Genomic DNA, 26,133 nt, shown 5'->3' with positions numbered 1-26,133 from the left:
TCTCTGGTTTAGTCCATTGACTGCAGCAGAACAATGTTCACATTTCAAACAGTGAGACTCAACGTATGGCCCGCGGCCCACACGCGGCCTGCCCACCTTTCCTGATTCAGAGAGAGGGGACCCTGATTAACTGTGTAGTGTTCTTCCTCACAGTTCTAAGTATCAGACACAACAATGAATAATCCACAGCTGACTGTCTTTAGCAGGTCAAAGGTCACGGCACACAGCAGGCAGTGGGAAATATTATAATTCTGATCATTTATCAGCACATATCCATATGTATAAAAACAAAGCTGACACTGTGAGACTTGATCAGAGGTGTCATCATCACAGCAGAGGCCTTTGTGTCAAAGTCACTGAGGATCAAACAGAAACACATGAAGCAGATTTTCCTGTTCTGGCTTTTTATAGCAGATAACCTTCAAAATATTCTGCAGTCCATCAAAAACTGAAGCAAACCATGAATCAACATGTGAACATGAGCTGATGCTGCTGAAGTGAAGCAAAGTTACAGAGGTTTGATTACAGACACAGCTGAGAGTTTGTAATCTGTCATCATTTTAAAAGGTTTACATTTCTTCAGTATATCCACATTTGCAGCTGCTACCTCAACCTCCACCTGTCCAACACAACTGCTGTCCACTGCCTCCATGACATTGTGATTTTGCTGTTGGTCTTCTGTCAGATCTTCATCAATCACTTCTGCACGGGGCACACCTTCAGACTCTGCAGCTGCATAACGAAAGCCTGTAAGATAAAATTAGACATAAGGTAAATGTACACCAATATTCCAATGACAGGTGTGTGATTCATCTGGAAGTTATGTGCGGATTAGTGTACAGTGATAGCAATTTAGTATGTTTTTAGAGGGGGGGGGTTGTTTACCTCCGATGGGTGCTCTTTTTCGCTTCCGTTGCGTACGCCTTGAGTGCCGGTCCGAGTCTGATACAGGTATGTCGTCATGCCCCATGTGCAGTGTTGGTTCCCAGTCTGGATTTGTTACATCCATTTCATATGCTGGTTTGCCTGCAATGATGCCAAATCATAAGCTACTCAGTCGACATGATGTGGTTCTGCAGCATCACACATTAGCATGTTTTATCTCATTATCTATGACCTCAGCACGTTGAAAATCACACTAAAAGCCTTTCAAGAGTGATATGAATTAATTTAGAACTCACCGGAAAGAAAATGCCGTGAGCAAACCAACAAAAAGCTGGGGATTGCAGAGAACTCGATATCCGCTCGTCTCACCGCTGCAATCCAAGCCTGACGTCTTTGTTTAGTAATATCGGATACATGGGATCCCTCACGTTGCCTCCAGGATGGAAAACGATGAAAAGAGAGCCCGTTATCCAGCTTCTTGCCTTCACGATCGTGTGATCTAACGTTGCAACCGACAACACAACACGTACGATCCATAGCTGAAATGGTATCCTTTGGCTGGCCTACTGTCATGGCGGAAGGGGGCATGGCCCATCTCCCGTGACATCACGCTCCAAAGCCCTATAGGTGGGAAAATGTACCATGTCGACCAATCAAAAATGATATGGAAACATGACATTTGGTTGTTTAGCAAAAGGGGGAAGTTTTAGGAGTGACCGGCAAGAGAGAGCGAGTGAGCGAAAGAGAGAGAGAGTTTTGATACGTGAGAGATTTGTGACGTTTACCGTGTTTGGTCTCAAGTTAGTTTGTTGTCTTGTGTATTTAGTGTGTAGCTGTTGTTTTGTTTTGTGTGTCAGTTCTACTAGTGATCGTCACAGTTGCTGCCTTAAAGCCAACAAAGGCAGATTGCAGTGTAAACGCTGAGTGACACACCTGCTGTCAGACCTGCAGGTTTATCCCTGTGCTGTTCTCATATGTGTTAGAGTGACACAAACTATTGTTTGACACCTGATTGTTCTGTAAATAGTTTGAAATGATTATATGAAAAACGTCTGAGCCTTGGCTGCATTTTTTGGTAAATAGTACCATATAACTTTGTTGTTTGCAAAACGTGTGCGTATTTTTAAAAATGTACAATCTCTATTTGCATTTCAAGTTATGAAGATGATTCGTTAAACATGTGTGTGGTTTTTACAGTCAAAATATCACTTTCTACGTGTATTTTAAATTTTGTCTGAATTTAGATAAATTGTGCTGATACAGTTGGTCAAAATGAGAAAATAACAGATTGGCAAGATAAACTGTTTTTAAAGGTAAAATATAGAGGCCACATCAAAAGTAGTCAAGAAGGGTTAAAGGCTAAAAGCAAAGTTGTCACCAAGTACTGTTTATATTTGTGTGTATTGCTGCAGCTTTTTTGAGTATTAATTTGGTGCCTTTGTGTGAAATAATGGTATTGTGAGTGATCCATATAGTCACAAAGAATAGCCACTTGTTTCTGTGCTACCAAAGTTCCCCGGCTTTCATTCAAAATGTGTTTATCGTCAGCACCTGCACATTAAACTACTTAAACATTATAAATGTCTTCAAGCTCACACTGAGGCCTGTGGGGTACTATCAGCCACTGAGACAGTACACACATTTATATGTGTTTGTATATGAATATTTCATACTTTAAGACTGCCTGTTTATTTAAGGGAGATGAACAAAATACATTGGAATTGTACAAAATAATATCATGGATGATAAATTAAATAGATTTTAAGTAGATGCTTGTGCATTCTTAAAGTCTTATATGTTGAACTGAACTATGTGATCTGTTCAAAGCCTTAATCTTAATTTGAAGTGAAATGTGCATTTTGAGTTTATACACTATGTATATAAGGCGACCGTTTCCTTTTGCAGTATTTTTGTGTGGTGTACTTTTCTATGTCTTAACAAAAGGGGAACAAAGGTGTTTAAGTTCACCTAGGATGATGTGTTTTAATTTTCACATGGTCTTGCTTGAATTTGACCCTGACAAAGGCGTATGAACTCTGTCAGCTGTTTGGAGTTTCCATTTTCTAAACTTCTACATTCTGAACCTTCTTCAGCTCTGAACAGATGATGAAACACTGAATGATTTCAAGCTCACACTTTGTCTAATAAACTTACATCTTTCATTCTTTATACAGATTGTGGGACTGTGGTTTGTCAGAGATCAGCTGTGATTATCTGGCAGCAGCACTGAAGTCCAACCCCTCCCATCTGAGACAGCTGGACCTGAGCTGCAACAAAAAGCTGCAGGATTCAGGAGTGAAGCATCTGTGTGGTTTCCTGGAGAGTCCAGGATGTGGACTTGAAACTCTGAGGTCAGTCAGCATGTTTTAGTTGTGCTGAGATGAATATGATGTGAAAGTTGTGCTGACACTAAACTGCAGACATCAGGCTGATATTATACTGATCCACACTGAGGATCTTCATGGTAAAGTCTGTTTTCTTCTTCTCTGGTTTAGTCCATTGACTGCAGCAGAACAATGTTCACATTTCAAACCTTCAAAGAAGAAGAAAAATCCTCCACTGGATAATTCACTGTGAAACTCTCCAACTCTTCATTCCACCTTAAAGTCTGTCTGACACTGAAATCCAAAGCAAAATGTGTGTTTGCTTTACAGACAGCAGTCCAACACAAACATACACACATCATCCAAAACACAGTCCAACATCCAAATCTCCTCCACTGCCAGCATGAATGATGGGAAAGAGAAGGAGGAACACTCTGACATTCAGGGTTAGAATGAGTTTCATGAAGCAGACTGTGAAGATCAAAGCTGCATTAGAAAGCTTACATGAATGAATGAGTGGACAGAAGTGGACAGAGATCATCTGAAGCACTTCAAAGGCTTTAAATCAGCACATTTCTCTTTATTCTTTATCAACTCTGTTAGTTTCTCTCAGTTTTCTGTGGAATGAAGCTAACAGCAGGCTAATAAGATGCTGACCAATAGGTTTCTATTAAAGGTTGTAATTTGTATATGAAAAAGTGCTTTGGCTCAGCAGGGATCAGCTTACAGGTAGAATACAGCTGCTGGATGGGATTAGCATGTCATAGCTATCTACCAAACTGCTAACTGGGGGATTTCAGGCCATCTATGGATCATTTTTGCTAACTGTTTATTCAGCTTAGGCTCACAGGGCTGCAGCCTGTGCCCTAGCTGTCATAGGGCAAGAGGCGTGGTCCACCTGCACAGGTGAGCAGTCCATCACAGGGCCAGCAGAGAGAGACAGAGAAGCACTCTCTCACATCCACACCTACAGCCAATTTAGAAGCACCAATGAACCTAAGCAGCATTTCATTGGACTGTGGGAGAACATCCAACCTCCACAGAAAGGCCAACAAGCTTCAACCTACAACCTTCTTGCTTTAAGGCACTAGTGCGAACCACTTTCCCCCATTTCAGCCCAAATCCTGCATCTTCCTGTTTCTGACTCCAGGCCAGCTCCACTAACACTTTCTCATCAGACACTGCCACCTAGTGGAGGAAGTCTTAGTCCCATTTGAAGCTTCAGATTACAGTTAGTTCCTTTACAAAGAGGTGGAGGTGGTGGGGCCACAGCACCATCATCACTGAGTGCCATAGGACACTTAACCTTTGTTTCCATATGCTGGGAACTTCCTGTTGTTCCAAGGAGGACTGGAAAATGTGTGAAGATCTCCCAGTCAGTTCCTCACAGCACACTTCAATCATTTCCCTCCCACAGCATCAGGACCAGGGCTTTTTCTCTCTTTGCTCCCACTAAGAGATTTCCACACAAACACCTCATCAGTGGGACTCTCAGAGCTACCAGCCCTTTGCTACAATCACAAAGCTCTTCATTGAAATCAATGATATCAAAGCTGGAATCAAATGAGTCCAAGTCTTCTGCTGATTCAGCATCACATTCATCTTTGCTCCTTGTTCTGCATCCCCACCATGGACTTCATTCCTTTCCAAGCCAGCCTTGAGTGTCCTTTATTCAGCTCATCCTCTGCTTTACTTTTACACCTGATTTTAGCTGCTTTATCTCTCTTTCAACAAGTTTCTGTGCCTCAATCTTTTTCTTCTCTCCCTCATAACAAGACAGCTTCTTCTGCCTGAGAACATTTTGGAGTGATTTACTAATCCAGGGCTGCTTACTGGGGAAAATACTTCCTGTTTCCAAAGTAATCCCCATTTTTCCCAGAAAGAAATGTAAGTAGAAATTGATGATCTAAGTGAGAACATGAGCCTTTAAAAAGTCCCAGTGGGTGCAGTCAAAGCAGTCCCTCAGTCCCAGTATAGAGTCTTTGGTCCAGACTGGAACAACTGTGTGCCCAGTTTGAGCTCTCTTCAGTGCTGTGACCTGACAGACCCAGAGGGGCCATCACATCACATTTAGAAGCTCCCCTAATGGAGCCACAACACATGTCCAACACTTAGTCTGTCTTGTTGGACCAACTGGAAGAAATGATTCAAGGACTTAGTCACAGAACAGAGATTCAAATCTCCAAAATCCAACTGGCTGCATCAGGACATATAGTCTGAAACTCTGCACAGTTTCCTGTTTGAAGCTGCTTCCTGTTGGCTTCAGCTGTTTGGAGTTTCCATTTTCTAAACTTCTACATTCTGAACCTTCTTCAGCTCTGAACAGATGATGAAACACTGAATGATTTCAAGCACTTTGTCTAATAAACTTACATCTTTCATTCTTTATACAGATTGAGGAGCTGTGGTTTGTCAGAGATCAGCTGTGATTATCTGGCAGCAGCACTGAAGTCCAACCCCTCCCATCTGAGAGTGCTGGACCTGAGCTGGAACAACCTGAAGCATCCAGATGTGAAGCAGCTGTCTGATCTTCAGCAGAGTCCAGACTACAGACTGGAGACTCTGTGGTCAGTAGAGTGATGGAGTGAGTGGGTGGTGCTGTCAGCAGTATTGTACTAAACACAGTCAGTATGAAACAAAGATCCAGTGTTTCCTGTAAAGCTGCAGCTTCTCAGTGAAGCTGTGAGAGGAGAATGGTGACAGGCTTCAGGATTGGACACAAACACTTCCTGTTTCTGACCTTTATGGTCACCATGGTAACGGCTGACACGCTCTGATCAAACGCTGTCAACAGCCAATCAGCTCTCTGAACAAAGCAGCACGCAGACCAATGACTGCATTCATTTCCAAGTTTAAAGCAGTGAAGAACACAGTCTGTAGGTGAGGAAGAATTTAGTGAGAGCAGATGTTTGGATGGAATTCCTCCAGTTAACAGCTGGAACCGTCCATCTGGATTGTTGGGCTTGTTGTTGGGGTTCCTACAGAGCTCAGAGTGGACACACCAAGGTTCTTCTAATGAATGAAAGTCCAAACTCAAACTAGGAGGGAAAAACATTTTCATCAACTTCAATAAAAATCCAAAGATTAGAAAAAGTGAAGCAACAATGAGTCCTAGTACAGTCCCAGCACTGAAGTCCCTGCTGCTCTTTATACTGGATGTGCTGCATCACTGACTGACAGCTGATGAAGAGTCTCTGGAAACACTCGTTTATCTCCTCTGCTCTTCCTTCTTCTCTCTGCAGGTGGAGGCTATGATGGTAAACAGGACGGTGTGTGTGCTGAGAGAGGAGGAGCTGTGTCCTGATGATCCAGAGAGGTTGAAGCAGCAGCAGCTTGTGTGTAGAGACGCTCTGACTGGGCCATGTTACTGGGAGGTGGAGAGGAGAGCTTCATCCAGCAGTGACTGACAGAGGAATGAGAAGAAGTGCAGATGACTGTCAGTGCTGCAGAGTGAACTGCTCTGAGAACAGCTCCACTGTCAGACACAATGTAGAGTCCAGCATCATCCCTGTGTGTCCCTCTGGATCTGACAGAGGATCATCAGTGTATCTGGACTGCTCTGCTGCTGCTCTGTCCTTCTACAGTCTCTGCACAGTCTCTGTCTGACTCTGGCTTCAGACCCTCCTGGATCAAACTCACCTGGAAAGACTTTCAAACATCACTCAATAGATTTGAATACAGAATATATTTGATATATACTGTAGATGTACTGTAGAGTTGCAGTATGTCACTTGTAAATACAGTCTGTGAGCAGCTATGAGCTGAAAGATCTTTCTAGAAACACGAAATGTTTTCACTCTTCTGTTGCTTTTTCATATATTTCCACAACATTAATATTGATCCCACCTGTCTCACCTGTTTCATGCTTTTATACATAATAACAGGACACGTGTGATCTGAGCGCTGCTGTGGTTGCTGTGCTGCACGTCTTCATTTAGATAACAGAGACATCTAGTGGTTCAGAGGGAGAACTGCAGGAGGTGGAGCTGTGTTTTAGCATGGAAAACTTTTTATCTTTTAGGCGCAGATACAAATATGACAAGTATCAGTGTGAGATACAAAAGGTCACATCAGTCAGCAGAGGGAACAGTGATCACACAGCAATGTAAGAATAGAAACATAACAGTGAATCTGGACATGTATACAGAGGGAAGCAAACAAACAGGATGTAACACTACATTAAAGCCACAAATGGAAGAAAACAAACACAAAGGAAAATATATTTGATCTCAGGAATCCAAATCAGATGCTTTAGAGCAGGGATCGGCAACCCTGGGCACGCGTGTCACAGCTGCCACGTGAAGGGTTAACTGATGGCACGACCATAGCTGGACTGGCCATCGGGCATACTGATGGTGATTTTTCGTTTTTAATGGGCCGATGATGTTTTTTTATTTTTTTGTAACGGTATAAACAATGAAAGATGGCGGATTGGCCGGATGCTGGTCGATGTGTAAAAATAAGTCAGTTGTTTGGTGGTGGCTATGGCGGAGCTTCCACAGAGGCAGCAGGTGGATGAGGGAAAGGGGAGGCAGGAGGAGCAGAGACCTGAGGCGGCTGCCGGTCCGAGTGTCAGGTGAACTGAACTTCAGGTAAGAAGTTATGACCTGCAGTCTGTCTGGGTCAGATATAAACCAAGTTTAGGTGCAGTTTATTTTCCTTGTGCTGACTTTTTACAGTCAGTTATAATAACTCCCACTCAGAGGAGACCAGAGATCACATTAACATGTGTGTCTCTGTATTAAGAAACATGACATATTGGCCCAGTTTATTTTTCTTATCATTGTTGTGAGGAGACCATAAATAGCATTTGTATTTTCTGTTGTACAGTTCATTTGCTGTTATGGATAAAAAGTCTTTCTTTGTTTCAAAATAGCTGATAAATATTCGCTGATAGCTGCAAACATCTGCGCACAAATATAATCCTATGAAGTGGTTCTATATAGTGTGTAATTTATTGCTAATGCAATCATATGGCACATTGACTTCTGAGGAAATGTTAGATGCACTCATCATCAGAAAGGTGTCCGACCTAAACCAGGGGGTTTAGAGCATCATAGAGTTTTTGTGGTTTGTTTTCTTTAAGTCATTTCACAGATTTTCTCCATAATTTCAATTCCTTGAATAAAACAACAAACTTAGGGGATGATTTTGTAATCCAACTTTATGTATGAAAGATTTGACTAAACGTAAAACAATCTTCCAACTCAGTCGTCATTCTTATCTTGTGAAATCAAACCAAACGTTCTGTTGTCTCTAAATCAGGGATTGATGAAATCTTTGGTTGCATCCATTTATGAACATGTTCTCATTCATATTAAATCGTAGTCTAAGTCCTTCTTTAGAGGGATAAATGTCATTCATTATCTTCAAATGTGTTTCTGTTGTTTTGGGGGGAAGTTTGAAGTCCATTGTTCAAAGTCTGTTAATGAAACTTTATGAAGTTTATGTAGGATGTTTTTCCTATTTTGTATTTGTTTGAATTATGATGTATTTCTGACTCTTGCTGCCATGATGCCAGGTCTCTCTTGAAAACAACATTTTTAATCTCAATTAAATTTTCACCTGGAGAAATAAAGATGATAATAATTTTGTCTTCGGGGAATCATTTCTCTGTAAAACAGCTTCTTCTGAAACTCTTGTTACATTTCTTGTTTATTGTTTGCTGGTTGTAGAAAAATGTCATCGTCTCTGTGTGAACTTAAACTCTACATGTGGTGTCAGCTATAAACGAGCTCTAGAGTCTAATAACGATGCTTTTATTATTGTCTGGTATCCAACCTAACCCTGGGCCTCTGGCTGAATGTGAAACACCAGCAGATGTTAAAAACTGTCTGGGTTACACGTGCATCACGTCGTGTGCTTCCTGACATGGATATGATTGGAATCTGGGCCTGTTCAAGCGGTGCTGGTATCGTTGTTGTTTCTGAGACTTTCCAAATCTTTACTGGATAAAAACGTAGCAACTGATGGATTTAACATTTAGCTCTCAGACTGTCCCAGAAAAGGCGGAGGTCTGGAAGTTTATGTGAAGCTCTGTCTTGCTGCTCAAGTCTTGTTCTCTCCATCTGCACCTCAGCCATTTGAAATCTTGGCCTTAACTATTGATCTGTTTGGAAATCAGACTGTTGTTGGCTGCTATCAGCCTCCACCTGCTTCCCCCAGCACATCACCGTCTCTGGTTCAACTTTTATCTGAGCTGCATTTTAATGACGTCTTTCAGATGGATGATTTTCATTGGGACTGGCTTTCTTCTGTGTCTGATGATTTTAAGGCACGCTGCTTGTTTTTAAAACTGACTCAAATTATTTAAAGCCTCACACGCCTTGATCCTAAACACCCAGATAAATCTGCTCTTATTGACCTTTTTTAACTAATATGCTGCGTAAGTTTTCCACATCTGCAGTTTTTGCCAACGACCTGAGTGATCACTGCATAGTTGGTGCTGTGAGAAACACTAAAATCTCACGCTCCGACCCCGCATCAGTTTGAACTGGGGTCGTATTAAACAGGCTGACAATGTCAGTTTGGGAACATTTACAGGAGAGTTGTGTCTACTTTGTGGACAGACACGCCCCTTTTTGCCAGGTCAGGGTGAAAGGTCGGGACAGGCCTGGTTTGGTTCAGTACCGGCCGATCTCCTACATGAGAGAAACCAGGCCTGGGCAGGAAGTCTGGCTCTGATGCTGATTGGCTACGTTTTCATTAGCTGTGTAATCGGATTACTGCCTCCATCATCAAGATGTAACTATTTTTTACTTTAACGACTGACAGTCCAAACGACCGTAGGAGGTTTTGGCAAACTATAAAGTGTCTCTGCCAGCTGTGACTCCTCAGAGCTTCCTCCTCACTTAAATATCGACTCCACTCCTGTGTCAGACGAAACTGAAATGTTGCTTTAACAAACACTTTGTTGCTTCTTGCTCTTTGTTCAGCACAGTATCTGATGGTAAACCTCTTGCACACAACTCTGCTCGTAGTTCCTGCTTACTGATACCTTTTCCTTCACACCTGTCACAGTAGAAGAGGTTTGTAAGGCTTTGAATAGCCCCAACACCAGAAACTCGTCCTCACAATCGTTCTCCTTCCTTCTTGCACTTGGCTGCAAATATCATAGCTGAGCCAGTGTCTTATATTTTTAATCTTTCTCTACAACAGAAGAACACCACTATACTCTGTGTTCTCTGGTTAACTGGTCCTCATTGGTCTTACACAGGATGGTCCATTAGTATCATTTTATCTATCAATCTGTTTCTGGGTTACTGCCTCCTATTCATCAGAGTACATGTTAGGCAAACAGTTTAGTCACAGCCTGCAGTCTCAGGACATCATTACATCCACTGTTCCATCAGTTCATGCAGAGCTTGGGAAGAAGGCGTTCTCCTTTTCTGCTCCGTCTTCATGGAAAACATAACCGAAGGATTTAAGGCTCTCCGTTGATTTCACTTGCAGACTTCAAAAGACGTACACATGTTTTTGTGAAACCATCTCTGGGAACTTGTTCTCGTTTTTAATGTGACTGAGCACATTACACAAACTTTTCTTTTATTGTTGTAATTTTAATATGTGTGTCTGGAACAGGTCTCTCTTGTAAATGAGACATTGAGTCTCAATGAGCCGACCTGTATAAATAAAGCTTCAATTACAAAGTCCTTTGTATAAAAGCTCCTTCAGCTGCCAGTGGGACGTGCTGTGGCTCTATCGGTTGCAGAGCCTTTATATTGTTAGTTAGAAACTACAAATATAATGGCTCACTGTATTTCAGAATCAGAGAAACTTTATTAATCCAGGAGGGAAACTGAGTTGTCATAGCAGCAAATATACAAGAAACAACAAGCACTCATATAAAGTGAGTGTAGAAACAGAGTTATGATAAATAAATATTCAGATAAATAATATCAATATATAATATAAATAATCTATAATCCAGTTTTGAGTTCCCTCCCCAGACACCTTAACGCCCACTCACATCCTGGGCCATCTGACCTCAGGAAATCACATGATAGGGTGGGGCCAGGTTTCACAATGAGCTCACCCGAAACCCTGGCTGATTAGGACCCCCACCCGCTTTCACACCTTGGCTCATGTGATTACGTAGAGGATCATCAGGGGGTCCTTTGTCCCTCTTTGGGGGGAAACTCCCACTGGGTTTAAATCTGGGACTCCCCACCAACTGACCCTTAGAACTGAAGAAGCTTCTCAGATGAGAGGTGAAACGTCTTCAAGCAACTCAAAGAAGTCCAGACGCTTTTCTTTGCAAGCTCCTTAGTCTACAATGACCTGGATGACTGAGAACCGTCACAGACAACTCAGTCCCATATTTTAGGTTATTCTGAATAAATCGTTCATGCCCTCTCTTTGGAAAGAAGCTGTTGTGGTTCCTGGTCCTAAATCTAGTCGTCCAAAAGTTCTAAACGACTTCAGGCCTGCTGCCCTCACCTCAGTCTTTGAAAAAATCATCAGAAATGTGATTATGGAAGACACTGAACTTCAGCTTGATTCAATGCAGATTGCACATAAGCCCAATAGAGGAGTGGAGGACGTGCTTTTGATTCTACTTCACCTGATTGTCAAACATGTAGAGAGTAAAGGACTTCAGTTCATCGATTTCTCTGCTTCTTTCAATAACACAGCCCCAGATTTGAATCAAAAGACTTTTAGAACAGTTTGAAATCCGGACAAACCTGATCAAGTGCAGTCATATAAATATCTTGATGACAAATGCTATTATTTTTCTGTAAAGCAAATTGACCTAAAAGTAAAGTAACCTTGATATGTCAGGATGTAGATGTCCCACCCAACAACGTCACCCAGCCCTGAAACATCGGTACTGTTCAAGGCAGCATTGCTGTCCACACGTCCATCAGAGTGTTTCTTTGGACTTCATGGTGTTGCTGCTCCCAGTATTCTCTGAGACAACCTCTGAGGCCGTCACAGAGCAGCTGTATTTGTACTGACATTACATTACACACAGGTGCACTCTATTTAGTCATTAGCACTCATCAGGCAATGTCTATGGGCAACTGACTGCACTCAGACCAAAGGGGGCTGAATAATAATGCACATAACAATTCTCTTCACTCTGCTGACAAGAGATTCAACCCCCACTATGAGCACCTTCTAAAGAGCACCATTGAAAGTATCCTCACCAACTGCATCACTGTGTGGTATGACTCCTGCACTGGGTCCTGCAGGAAAAATATGACAACAGGTAGTGAGAGCAGTGGAGAGGATTGCAGGGTCCTCTCTTGCCTCCCTCCCCAGGAGATCTACTGTGCCTGCCTCATTCGAAAGGTCCTCTTCATTACAGGTGACTCCACTCATCTCTTCAACAGCGTCTTCAGTTTGCTGCCATCAGGAAGGATACTGAAGAGACCTTTTGACCTTTACATTTTCGTTAATATCTTTAAAACAGAAGCAGCAGAAACGAGAATTTTAGCAGCACAAACCAGCACAAGCGTAGCACAGTTGATTGACACCAGTTTTGTTTGATTTAATTAATGTGGGGGGGCTGGTTGACCTCTGGGGACCTCTAGAAATTTTCTTGAATATCTTTAAAATGATAGCAGCACAAACAAAAATTTTTACAGCACAAACGTAGCATAAACGTTTGATACCACTTTTGTTGGATTTGAAGAAGGTGGGGGGTCGCGGGAAAAACCAGCAAAAGAACTCGAGCAGCCGGGCTATGTAAAAGGTGTAGGGGGGCATGTTTGCGGTCACGTCCAGCGGGTGTGTGGGCTGTTTGAGTCATCTGTTACCAGGCAAACTCCAATGCAGCAGGCTGCTGAACACACACAGGCCTCCTGCATCCTCCTCTTCAGCTCTGCTTGCCCGATATCGTGACCTAAGCAGGGTCGGGCCTGGTCAGTACTTGGATGGGAGACCGCCTGGGAAAACCAGGTGCTGTTAGCTTTTGCACTTCCACACACAAACTGCAGAGGGCACTTCTGCTCCTGCTTGTGCTTAGAGGCATGAGAAGTTAACATTTATGGGTGATAAAATCCTTTTTCTATATTTTTAACATGAGAATATCAGTTTTCCATCTTGTGTTCCAGAGTAATCGGACAAAAGACAAACGTAGAACAAGGAAAAAAGAGGCCAAGTGTCTCACCTATAAAACAAAATGACTGTTTTCTGAATAGTCTCACACAGATAAACATTTGCAGGGAATACCTTTTCCTTCAAAACAAACGTCACAGACTGTGTTTTTCTTTACTGATTGTATTTGAGTAGAAACTCAGATTAAAATGGCATCAGTGCTCATAAAATGATTTAACTGTAAAAGTAGGTGTAGTGGATCACTTTGCATAGATCTAGATAAAAGTGCTGTAAGCAAAGACTACAGTGGTCATTGAGCAGCTGTTCCTATAATGTGAATCTGGGATAAAGGCACAGATTATTTGTTTGCCTTTGTTTCCTGGTTCTTTCTTTCTTATCCAAATGGAAAAAGAGAGCATAAAAGTACTGTTTACAAGCAGCTTATCTATCTCATTGTGCCCACTATCATAAAATCTTGGTTGACTGAGCACTGAGCCATCTACCACTCGAAATTGAACCTGTGTGGGACAACAACAAAGTCCAGTATACTAAGTTTCAGTAATGTGCAGTTTTTTCTGTGGAAGATGTAAATCTAAATAGATGTCCTATTGTATGCATAATATACCACTGAACTTTATAAAACAACTTCTAAAAGCAAATTTCGATTTATTTTAGATTTTCTCAAATCCAAACAGTGCTAAAAGCATGCACACAGTCAAATATTTTTCATACGAGGTGCTGAAGGTTCTGCAATGTTCTGTCAGTGCGCCCCAGGGCAGCTGTGGCTACAATGTAGCTGCCATCACCAGTGTGTGAATGTGTGAATGATGTATCTGTGGCTTTTTGTCACACTTGGAAACCACGGTGTTGTGCAGCTATTTGCCTTGTTGCAGGGTTTTTAAAAAACTGCAGTTTTGATTTTAGTGAAAGACACCGTCTCATGACTCATTGAGTGCCGCGACTGACAAGCCAATCCGTGGCCTGCAGTCTGACGATGTCACATTTCCTGACTGCTTGGAACCCCGACTAAGTCGTCCTGTAGCCCACATCATAATGTTTCCATCTCTCTGCTTGACTGCGGGGATGCTATTTTTTGCATCACACTCCTATTTCAAAAGGTCAGTTAAAGCCACATAATTGGAATTTGGTTTCATCTCCCCACAGCACTTTCTCCAAAGTCTTCCCTGAATCATTTAGATGTTCACTGGCACTTGAGATGGGCCTATACATGTTTCTCCTTGAACAGGTAGCTACCCTATGTTAGCCTAGCTTTCTATCACTGATGCTCTGTGTGTATTGTTATGGTTCAAAATATGGGGATGGAGACAAGAGACAAGAGAAAAAACCACAATAACAACACTGGTCCGGCCGGGTTAAGTCAAACGATGATTTTAATGATCACACGCGTGGGAGATGGACAATTTTATCCCACAACTTAGACATTCACATTACTCACACCCTCATTGCACATACATATAGGATCTTGGGGGTGGGCACGATACACGGAGTCCAAGTTACCATCAGGGTGTACACCTCACCCCTGGCGTCGTTGCCCACCTCTCAATTTTAAATACACGTAGACATTGAGGGCTAGCAGGAGGGACTATGCGCTTACCTGCTGCTCTCTGGCAGGTAGCTCCATGCCCTCCTGGGTTTTAATTACACCTTAGAACACACATGCATCAACACTACAATGAGCGGGTGGAGGGAGGTTTGGAGTCTTCTCTCACCCCCATCCTCTGCGGCCTGCTGGAGCGGGGGGGCTAGGAGGAGTTGGCCGTCCGGCTGCGGTCTGGGGTGTGGGGCCTCCCTGCTGCTGCGGAGTCGGGGCGGTCTGCCTCTCCCCACCGCAGGGAAAAGGGTAACACTACCTGGGTCTGGGTGCAGTTCCCCCCTCCAGGGGCAAGGGTACCTAGACCCAGTTCGTAGAGTACGCTTGGGGAGTGTGATCGTGTATACAGCGTCTCTTTATGTCTGTCTCCACGTCGGTTGAGTGTGGAGTAAGTGCATATGAGAGCATGAGGGTGGGAATGGATGTTTGTGTCTGTGTGTGCCTGTATGTCTGTGTCTATATGTCAGGTTGGGTATCAGACGCCACCTCTCTGGGGACATCTCAGGCCCTCCAAGGTTTGGAGGCCTATCTCCCCCCACCACCACTTCCCCTGCCGGTGGCGGACTCCCTCAGGTGTCGGTGCGTTGGTGGTTCTTTGTGTCTGGGGGTGGGCGTCCGGGTACACACCGGCTCACTCCTTGGCGGCCGCTTGTCGGGGCCTGGAGCCTGGGGCACTTCGGAGGTGGGGTGCCCCCGGCCTCTCGGCCTGGGGCTTGGTCACTCAGGCACAGCTGGCTGCTGGCGGAGCTCACGGGCGCGTCACTGCAACTCCCCTTGGCTTCTGCTCTGCGGCTGCTGAATGAGCCCTCATCTGGGACTCTCCTCAGCTCTTACTGGGACAGTGGCGCGGCTGCCCCTCTGTGGGTCTTCCTTGGTGTCTTGTGTTCTGGGGGCCTCTGGATGTCTGGAGTTTTGATCTCCTTCATACCTGCTTCATGCCCTGGAGGACGGGGCTGTGCCCCCCCCCCCCCCCCCCCCCCCACACACACACACACACACACACTCCCTAGCAGATCGTTACATGGAGAAACCTTTGGAATACAAGCATGCTGATCCACACAGGTATACACACAGGTGTACACACGGGTATTCACAGACGCGGACTACAGCTTTCTTGGCTGCTGCCTCAAAGCACATTGTGCGCTGTCTATCTTGCGTGCTGCACAATATCGTTTATTATTTAGTAACTATTGATATCTACTGCTAGCTAGTTTATTGTGATGGTGCTTTTTTTTTCTTATTATGTTGCTCTTTGTTGTTTGCTTTCTCTTCTGTTTTTTTTTTCTCCATACAGGTGACCCAGGAGTTTTGGGTTTTTTTTCTCTCTTCCCCCCCTTCTCACCGTCTCTTCTCCCCTTTGGTTTTCTTTCTCTCCCTCTCTTTCTTTCATTCTTTCTCCCTGTCCTATCCCCCAGTCATGTCTGTCCCGTTTGCAACTGAAAATAAAATAAATTCATAATTATAATAAAGGTCAATCAAATGGACCAATATGGCAAGGCCATGATGATCCACTTGGTAAAATAAATCCGCTTGGCATCTTTCTTGGCCTTAAGACAACAATTCTGATGGCTAAAGATCCAAACGGGACACAAAAGAAAAAAGAATCTTTTATTCTGGATAAAACAGGGAGCCAATAAATGTTCTGTTTCTAGTCCCTGTCAGGACTCTCGCTGCAGCATGTTGCTCAGAGCAGTCTGGAATTGATTTTTGACTAAATAATTAAAACTAATAATAATATATTACTATATTATATTACTAACAAATCCAGGACACCCCTGTTGATCCAGCAGCTCTTAATGAAGTTTGAAATAAGAATCGTGGTGAGTTCATTAGAAACATTTCACTTTTCTTTTTTAAATCAGTCATTACTGGAATCATCTGAAGTGCAAAAACAGTGGGATTATATATGAGAAGGACGGACTCAAAGACTGTCGTGTATCACATATATATTACATCGATGTCCAAAATCAATGCATCATTAATGAAACTGAAACAAAAGTACTGAATTTCATGTGGAAGACCAAACCTCAGCATTCAGGAAAGTCTTATACAGGAGCAAAGATAATGGACGTTACCCGGAGTTTTCCACTGTGAAACCAGGAATAACAGCTTAAAAATGTTTCTGTGATCTAAATCATTGTCAGCCTGGCAGGCAAATAGCGTGGACACCAAAGTTTGTGAACGTGAAAACCTGAGAACAAAGACATGTAGGATTTTAAATCGGTACTGTTAAGGTTCAAAATACTGGGGATGGAGACAAGAGAAAAATCACAATAACAACACTGGTCCAGTCGGGTTGAGTCAAACGATGATGATCACACGCGTGGGAGATGGACACTGATGCAGACAGCCTCAGATCTCAAAATGGTGGAGCATTGCTCAAACTCTTATAGCCTCTGGTGCCTCCACCTTATCATAAAAGCCTAAACATTCACATGCTTTTCTCTCACACGGCGCCTAAGCTACGACCTTGGCTCCCCGTTTATCTGCTCCTGCTGAGATGGGGCAGAAAACTCCAGCATGCTCTGTTCTCTTCTAATCAGACAAATAAGGCGATGGCTTTCTGCAGCAGTATTATGCATCATAAAACAATATCATTCATCCACAATAAATCAGCAGTCTACTTTAATGCAAATCAGTTTAACTAATGCAATAGTTGTCAGCTTCTTCTAATTCAGGAGAATAATGCAAACTAAAACTACATAATAATTCACAATCTTTAGTTAGGGGTATAACATGGCATAAAATAATATTATAATCTAACAGTATGCTGCTGCCTCTCTCTCATGTTACTTAAAAAATTAACCCCACAGCTTCAATAACCGTATCTAAAAATCTCTCAGTGAAAGTTACGGTTGTAGGTTTGGAAACATTTTGGGGTAGCCAGTGTTAAATAGAGACAGGGCCACATTCTTTATCTAGTCATTGTAATGAAAGAAGCACATTAAAAACTATATGAGAGTTTGCTTTTAACAACCATGTAATGACTCTACTTAGTTTAGGTAGTCTTAGGGAGTCAAACTGAAAGTAGCATTTTGTGGATGTTTTCCCTGCTGCCCGATCCCATCAGTCTCTTAAAGCATCATTTCTTATGCGCCCTGGTGTGACAGTGGTTTCATGGCGCTACAGGTTACCTGAGCACATCAGGTATATTACGGTTGAAAACCAGTGCCCGGCCTTCCAGTGGGTGTTCGACCCCTCGTGCACAGCTCAGGAGTCTAAACGACCCAGCAGTTATGGACATGTGTGTTTTTGGTGTGCTGTCCCTCGTTCTCCCTGCTTGCAGGTATATCTGTGTTTGTGTGTGGATGCCGGAGTTTCTGAGAGCACCTGTTTACAGGCACCTTCAGGCCTGGTGGGTGTGGCCCTGCCAGGTGGTTGGCCACACTTGAAGACCATCACACAGCTGATCAAGCCTTGTCGGAGGAGCTACTTGAGAATGCGGTGGCGCTCTCTCTGACGCTGGATCATTGCGTGACTTCATGTTAGTCTCTCGGCCAGTCAGTACGGATAGTCTGCCGCATTGTATGTGTCTTACGGCTGCCTGTTTGTTATCTCCCCAGGAGAAGCGTGGAGATGAGAGGGCAGCGAGCACGGGGTGCTCAGACACTGAGGAGCGGAGACAAGGAACACTAGCACTGGGAAGAGGACATTTCACGGGAGTCGGGAACGCACTGCGGATTTATTGTTATTTTCCATTCACTGTAAATAAACGCACTGCTTGCATTCAGAGCTCCGTGCCTGGCTCCTCCTTCCTCACATCCCCACGGTTGACGCTGGCCAACCGTGACAAATAGCTTTTCTTAGATTCATTATTAGTTCAACATTGACAAATAGTAGTTGACTAATATCAGGAGCCAAAAAGAAAACAAAAAACAAACTAAATAAATATTTCAGACGCTGAAAATAAATTATTACGGTTGTTTAAATTTGCTGTCAGCAAGTTAGGTCTAATGCATGTAGTCAATCTAATGAATCAATATTACATGTAAAAAGTACAGAACTGAAAATGAAACTAAAATATAACGGTAAATGAACTGGTTCTTGTATAAAACCTTTCTACTCTCTACAACTTGCCTCATTCATGCACTCACTTTTTTCTATGCTTTTTCTCTGTAAGTGCTTTCTATCTAACATTAATACGCATTCATCCTCCCGATGGATGCATCGGAGAGCAACTTGGGGTTAGCGTCTTGCCCAAGGATATTTGGCATGCAGGCTGGAGCAGGCGGGGATTGAACCAGCAACTTTCTGATTAGTAGGTTTCCTGCTCTACCTGAGCTACAGACACCCCAATTTGTGGTGCTCTGGAAACAACACGTTCTCATCCCAACAGGTAACGATGCTATGTGACAAATCATCGGTATGTGTAAATGTGTTTTTTGTTCTAATCATGAATCGCTTTGTAAAACAAGACCTGATAGGGTTAAGGTTAAAGTTATGGTTAGAGTTAATGTTAGGGATAGGGCTGGAATGGACGGCTGGAGCCTCTCCTCCAAGTGTGTGTTACTGCCGCCATCAGCATTCTGTTGTATTCTGTTGTCTGCTTTTCTCTGTAAGCGCTTCGAGCCTGTACTTTTTTGCTTTAGCTGAGTAATGAAGTTGAATCAGTACTTTAACTTTCACTGGAACAATAGTATTTTTACTTCTACTTAATTGGAGAATGTCTGATCTTTTGCCAACTCTGGCTGTCTCTCAGTCTTGGAATACCCACTTGTTGTCCAGCGGTGTCCTGGGAATATGGGAACTAGACAGACTGGGGAAACAATGGGAGGAGACACAAAGATGGAATCACTTTTACCATCTTTTATGTATTTGCTGGTCGTCTTATTTCTTCTATTTTGCAAGCACAGTGTTGCAATCATTGTCTTTGTGGTACAATGACACAGGTAGAATGCAGGTGTTTTCATGTAACACGATGCCAGAAAGATGAGTAATGTGTTTTGAAGAGAAGATAAAACATCATGTTTGAACAAAGATAAGCAGCAGACACGTCTGTGTGTGAGTTGTTCAGGTTCAGTAAGAAGGTAATATGTCTGCAGAATTTGTAATTCTTATGAAGATATTGCTTGTACAATAAATAAAATCCCTTTAACTTCTTCTGGAGAGTGTCTTTATATATTTAGTCATTTTGGGGCGATCCTTTATTTAGTAGTAACTCTAGTCGGGGATATATATCAGAGTTTACTTTCAGATATGAGCATTGTGTTTCCTGTGGATGAATGAATGAATTATTTATTTATGTAATTTTTGAAAGACTGGCTCATGTAAAATCTCTGAAAGTATGACAAAGCTCTCCTGTTACACTTTATGGACACCTGAGCGTCACCATGAGGGCCTGTCTTTATTCACTTTATTCACTGAAATCCACTTTTATAATGAATTCACAGTAATCACTGACACCTTCAGAGCATTACATTCATTAAAGACGTCTTCTACACCTACTCTTCCAGACGACCGACACATGCTTCAACCACTGCAGGTTAACCAGCCACTCATCAGTAAAGCAAAAACTAAATGTAAATGTCCTCATGTGGAAAAGACTGAAACACAACTCCCATATATCACTAATGTAACAGATCCATTTAGGGAGAGTGAGAACACTAGGCTGGATGTGTTTTAATGCAGGAACATTCATCATGTCTTCAGTTCAACAAATCATTTACATTGAATATGTGAGCTGGATGGTTACACGACACAATGTGATTGTCAACAATAACTGCAATGAACGCTGGTTTGAGGGCGGAGTCAAGGAGGCCATTTACGTGAAAAGGGAAAGACCCTCTCTGAATCAAGGAGGGGGCCTAAGGGTACATCTGTCACCATCTTACAATGCTGTGATTGCAGCCGTTCTCCAACTCTCTGTGAATGGTACTCAGGACCATTGATCAGTGGTTGTTGATCAATGGTCATGAGAATTTGCATAATCATGATTAAGGAACTGACCTCCCAGCCCATTGTTCCTTCAGTCGGCTGGTTTCTCTGACTGAAAACGCTACGTCCAGAAGAACAGAATCAACTTTTGGAGATTTACTTCCCTGATGATTGAGCACGCATCAAGACCTTTTAATCAGGCCAACAAATATCTTGTACTCAATTTTAGCAGCAGCCATTGTGACACTGATGATAAAACTTGTGTAAAAGTGCGAAGCTGTAAAAAAGTAATTATAAAAAAGCGTTTTTGTAGCTGAATGTTACTGGATAGCTGTTTCATCTGTAACACATCAAAATAACCTGCTAAGGTTTAATAGGCTATAAGGAACACACTCACTTCCTGAGCCCTGGGCAATAAGAGACGTTTTGTGTTTTATGATTTATTGATATGTTTGATCCTTTCTGACCTGCGTTAATGAAGCAGTCATTAGAGCACCATGTCCGCTAGAATAGTTCTGTAGTTTGATGCTTGAGTCGTTGCAGACTTGTTGAAACTCCCTCACCCGTCAAAGCAGCGTCTTTGTTATTCGAGTCCAGCAGATGGCAGTGTTTCACTGTCTGATGGCTGTCTGAAGCTTCAGCTGGATTATCCGTTTTCATGTTTGATTAGAGGTTTGTGTGTGTGTGTGTGTGGGTTTTTAGCCACGAGTTGTCCACGATAAAGCATATTGAATGGCCTGTCTAATATTGTTAGAATTCTCCTTTGGGTTAGTTTCATTACTCAATCGGGACATTTATTTGGAAAAAGAAAAAAAGAGGGAGAAAAAAGAAAAAAAAAGAAAAGAATTAAAAATAAATAAATCCTCATAGTTTACATTTACAAATATCAATACTGAATGTTACGTCCCTCTGCAGCTTCTAATCGTCTCAGTGTTTTTAGCTGGTGCTAATTGGCCACACCTAGTCAGGTGTGGATAAAAGCATACCTGAGGCAAGCTTCCCGGCAGTGCACTAGTCTTTGCCTTGGTGGCACCAGCCATTTTAGCCAACCTGGTTTTCCATTTTAGGATGAAACCTCTTCTCACCCACACTCTGCTATTCATCTCTGTTTTTATGTTGCGGCTTTTGAGCCGGGTCGTAACACTGAAGATTACAAAGATCAACATTAAGACCAGTCTGTGCATTCAAAGCAGTGACAGAAAAGAGTGTGGGGCATTAACCCCCACTCACTTCACAGTTCACGTTCATAGCGAGCTTCGTCGAAATTTACAATGAGACCCTGAGGGACCTTGTGTTCACCGGCAAGTCCAGCAAGAGACCTGAGCATGAGATCCGCAAGACAGCCAGCAACGAATTGACAATCACTAATCTCACCTATGAGCGGGTCTCCAATGAGGATCAGGTACAGCAGACAGACATCTGTAGCTCAGAACAAATTAATTTCAAATCTGCTGACAAATTGTTACCAAACTTTGAAAATACATCAAACTTTATCGATGCTCTATGTTTTAAAACGTTCCCTCGTCCTCTCAGGTTCTCCGTCTGATTGCTTTGGCCAATCAGAATCGCTCCACTGCCCAGACAGCCCAGAATGACCGCTCGTCTCGCTCCCACTCAGTCTTCCAGCTGGATATTGAGGGAGTTAATGCCGGCAGGGATGTCAAGTGCAAATGTATCACACTGGAAGTACCAGCATCAGGAATGTGGTTTCTTCTTTTTGGATCTATAATATTTAGTCTGGTTAGTTATTGTTACTGTAACCAGTGCAAAATCTGCTCTGATGACTCAACGTTAATGTTTGAGCCCCTGAGCGCTAAAAGAAGTGTTTTGTAAAGTATTAAAACTACCTTTAATGGAAGGAAAAACGGATCACTGCTTCCTATAAGAGTTGGTTTTCTCTGTGTGTGTAGCCACTCTGTGCCTGGTGGACTTGGCTGGCAGTGAGCGAATGGTGAAGAGCCAGTCTCAGGGTGACCGTTTCAAAGAGATGACCGCCATCAACAGCTCACTGTCCAACCTGGGCGTCGTTATCGCCGCTCTGGCCAAAAAGGTCTGCAGCTGCAGTTTCTGTAGTCTTAGATGTCACACCTGCTTTCTTTACATTTACAGTATTAATGATTTTTTTGGCCTTTGTGTTCCAGGAGACTTACGTAGCTTACAGGAACTCGAAGCTCACGTACCTCCTTCAGGGATGTTTGGGGGGGAAACGGCAAAACGTGAGTTTGTTGACATCACAAATCTTTATAATGACGACACATAAAACTGAAGGAATTTATCCCCAAAAAATATTTAACAGCGTTTGATCTCATCACTTCAGATTGTGACTGTTTATTCTTTGGCACTAATTTTGGATGTCTTTATTTGCAGCTTGATGTTTGTTAACCTTGCTCCGGAGCCCGACAGCTTTTGGGAAACTCTGAACTCATTGAGGTTTGCCAGCAAGGTCAGTGCAGTCTTGTTTCCAGTGTTCATTGGACAGAGTACATTAATGATGTCCTTACATCAGCTGTTTATGGTAAACCAAAGCCATACTCCATATCCATTTTAATACCTTGGTGTGTAATTCATACTCACATTTTGTCTGAAGAGTAGGGATGTTCCTGGCGTCTTATTTACTAGTCGACTAATCGAGGGGGAAATAATTAGACTAACCAACTAATGTAAAACTAAGGAACATTCAGATATTGAGTTAATTTTCAGAACTGATTAATAGAAACTGTCAAACTAGACGCAGAGGTATCTTAAACCATTTATCACATTCTGTTAAATACAAATGAAAATGCATTACTACAAAAGATGTTCTATTAAAATATGACAATCATTTGAGAATCTAAAAGTACGTCTAAGTGTGGCGAGAATGATTCAGGTAATACATTATACAGCTGTTTTCTAGTCAGGTTGTGGGGGCAGCAGGAAGGACTACTCCTGACCACAGCTGATAGATGTAAACTGGCTAGCATGACCAAGGATGCTGGGGCCTCCTACTGGTAGGACGTGCCCAGCTGGAACAGCCTCCTGGCCAAGGTGGCTGTCACCTTTTGATGTGAAGGAGTAGTGACTCTACTCTGAGCCCCTCCCCCATTGACTTAACTGCTCTCCTAAAGGAGAGGTTTTCCACCTCTCAGGAAACTAATTTCCTCTGCGTGTATCTGCGATCTCAGTGTTAACAAGAAGATCAGGGTAGATTAATAGATTTATGGCGTTTCTCAACAACAGTGCACCATCTGGTGGTAGATCGCTGCCTAACATTTAGAACACAATGTACCAGCATTGGGCATCAATTAAAATGTTAACAATTAGATTGAACGACTGGTAAGTCTGATACAGACTAGTGACAATTAGTCGACTAGTCACATAAATCCCTGATAGAGCCCACAGAAGTGGCCTGCACCATGTGCGTGGCTTGCTTTGCAGTTTAACCACCAAAACACTCGTCTGCAGTGGAATTTCTTTGAGCTAATCGATTCATTTATTTCATTTCTTCTTCTAATTAATGTGGAAAATGGTGGCAAAGGTGGCTGAAATGAGTGATTCCTAGAGTTACATGTCAGTTTACAGCATAGGGATTAAGTTTACAGTATAAATACCACTGAATTGTACAAGGATTTGAAGTTTCACTGTAACTTTAACATTTTTGACAATTTTGTTTTGTTTTCTCCCCCACAGGTGAACGACTGCGTCATCAGGACAGCGACTGCCAACAAAAAGTAGAATTATTAAAAAAAAAAAAACCCCTGAGTTTTCTACTTTTTAGGTTCATCTCAGGTTTCCACGCTGAGTTGGTCATGACAGTTGCCATGTGTGATGGCATGCCACACAGGGTAAGCTCCACACCTCACCACCCGTTGATTCACTTTAGTTTAATTTACAGTCACTACTTTAAAATATTCCATTTATTGTTCAATATCGTTTCTTTATTAAATGTATTCATTTTTCCATCACACCTTCCAATGTTTATATGGCGTGCACACATATTAACCTTGCAAGGTCAAAGCTCTGTTTTATGTTATATTAATACATCTTTGTTTGAGTTACCTGGGGGTTGGTGTCTCCTCCTGTCTGGCAAAGGGCTGGGAGACCTGAAGTACTACTGACAGCCTAATTGGATTGCACCACATGCAGGTGAACGACTGCGTCATCAGGACAACAAAGTAGAAATTATTAAAAGAGTAACTTTTATATATGTGCGTTTAAAGCAGGGTGTCAGTTTTTTTTGTTTTTTTTTCCACATATGTTGGATTATGTTTCTATATATATACTTTGTAAAGGGTATTTTAAATTAATGAAAATGAATAAATATGATTGTTTCTTTTACCTGTTTCGATGTCTGCCATATCATTAGTATGTTTCGTGGGAATTAAATGTTTATTTAACATGTACGCTATTACATTTACTCTACAAATAAAACCAAATTTAAAGGCTGTTGCATTTTATTGCCTTTTTTCTTTCCTTTTCTTAAAGTTATGAAGGCATCTTGGATGCCATTTCAGTGAGTGGGGGTTAATGCCCCACACTCTTTTCTGTCACTGCTTTGAATGCACAGACTGGTCTTAATGTTGATCTTTGTAATCTTCAGTGTTACGACCCGGCTCAAAAGCCGCAACATAAAAACAGAGATGAATAGCAGAGTGTGGGTGAGAAGAGGTTTCATCCTAAAATGGAAAACCAGGTTGGCTAAAATGGCTGGTGCCACCAAGGCAAAGACTAGTGCACTGCCGGGAAGCTTGCCTCAGGTATGCTTTTATCCACACCTGACTAGGTGTGGCCAATTAGCACCAGCTGAAAACACTGAGACGATTAGAAGCTGCAGAGGGACGTAACACCTCCTCCCTTAAAAGGGTTCCTCTAGGACCCCTAAACAAATTAAAAGTTCCTCTGAAGCAAGTTGGCATCTTTAAGCATGGATGCCCCTACATGAGGATCTGAAGTTGCCACACTGAACACACAAAAAGTAACATGTGACCAACACAAAAGAGCACAACAGTCAAACCCAAAATGATTACCTGACCTGCTACAACACAAAACCAAAAGTACACTAAAAACAACAAATCCCTTACTTTCCCTACCCTAGTCTTCAGTGGTGTACCAGGCTCGAGGCAACTTTAAACGCGAACTCGAGAGCAGGCAGCAGACAAGAGATATAGTCTCCTACCAAACTCTGAAGCGTACCCCCACCCAGGATAGCCACCAAACACAAACTAAAACAATAAAGCAAAACAACAAACAAGTGCTTCGATGGAAGGGCAGCACAGTCACCCAGCTGAAACACACTAAAGGGAGTTTGCTCAATTACACTGAACACCATCACTCACCCACTTAAAAGCAAAACAAACTGACATTCAGTCTCCACTAAAATGTCCAAAGATCCCGGACGAGCCCCCACTTATGTTATATATA

At 42.5% G+C, this 26,133-nt stretch overlaps 1 protein-coding gene and 2 pseudogenes across 1 annotated transcript in view; all 3 read left to right on the top strand.

Moving 5' to 3' along the window:
• LOC146577636 (protein NLRC3-like) overlaps positions 1-26,133 on the top strand; it is a 177,435-nt pseudogene that overhangs the window by 9,356 nt on the left and 141,946 nt on the right.
• LOC146577641 (protein NLRC3-like) overlaps positions 1-26,133 on the top strand; it is a 142,735-nt gene that overhangs the window by 68,594 nt on the left and 48,008 nt on the right. The gene's annotated exons all lie outside the window — the stretch shown is intronic.
• LOC146577645 (carboxy-terminal kinesin 2-like) lies at positions 19,743-24,567 on the top strand (annotated as a pseudogene).

The sequence above is a fragment of the Mchenga conophoros genome, linkage group LG3 (genome assembly GCF_057382185.1).
Source record: "Mchenga conophoros isolate Kocher_MC1m ecotype Shallow Benthic linkage group LG3, M_conophoros_male_GT1.1, whole genome shotgun sequence".
NCBI lineage: Eukaryota > Metazoa > Chordata > Actinopteri > Cichliformes > Cichlidae > Mchenga > Mchenga conophoros.
This window is presented reverse-complemented; position numbering and strand designations above follow the sequence as displayed.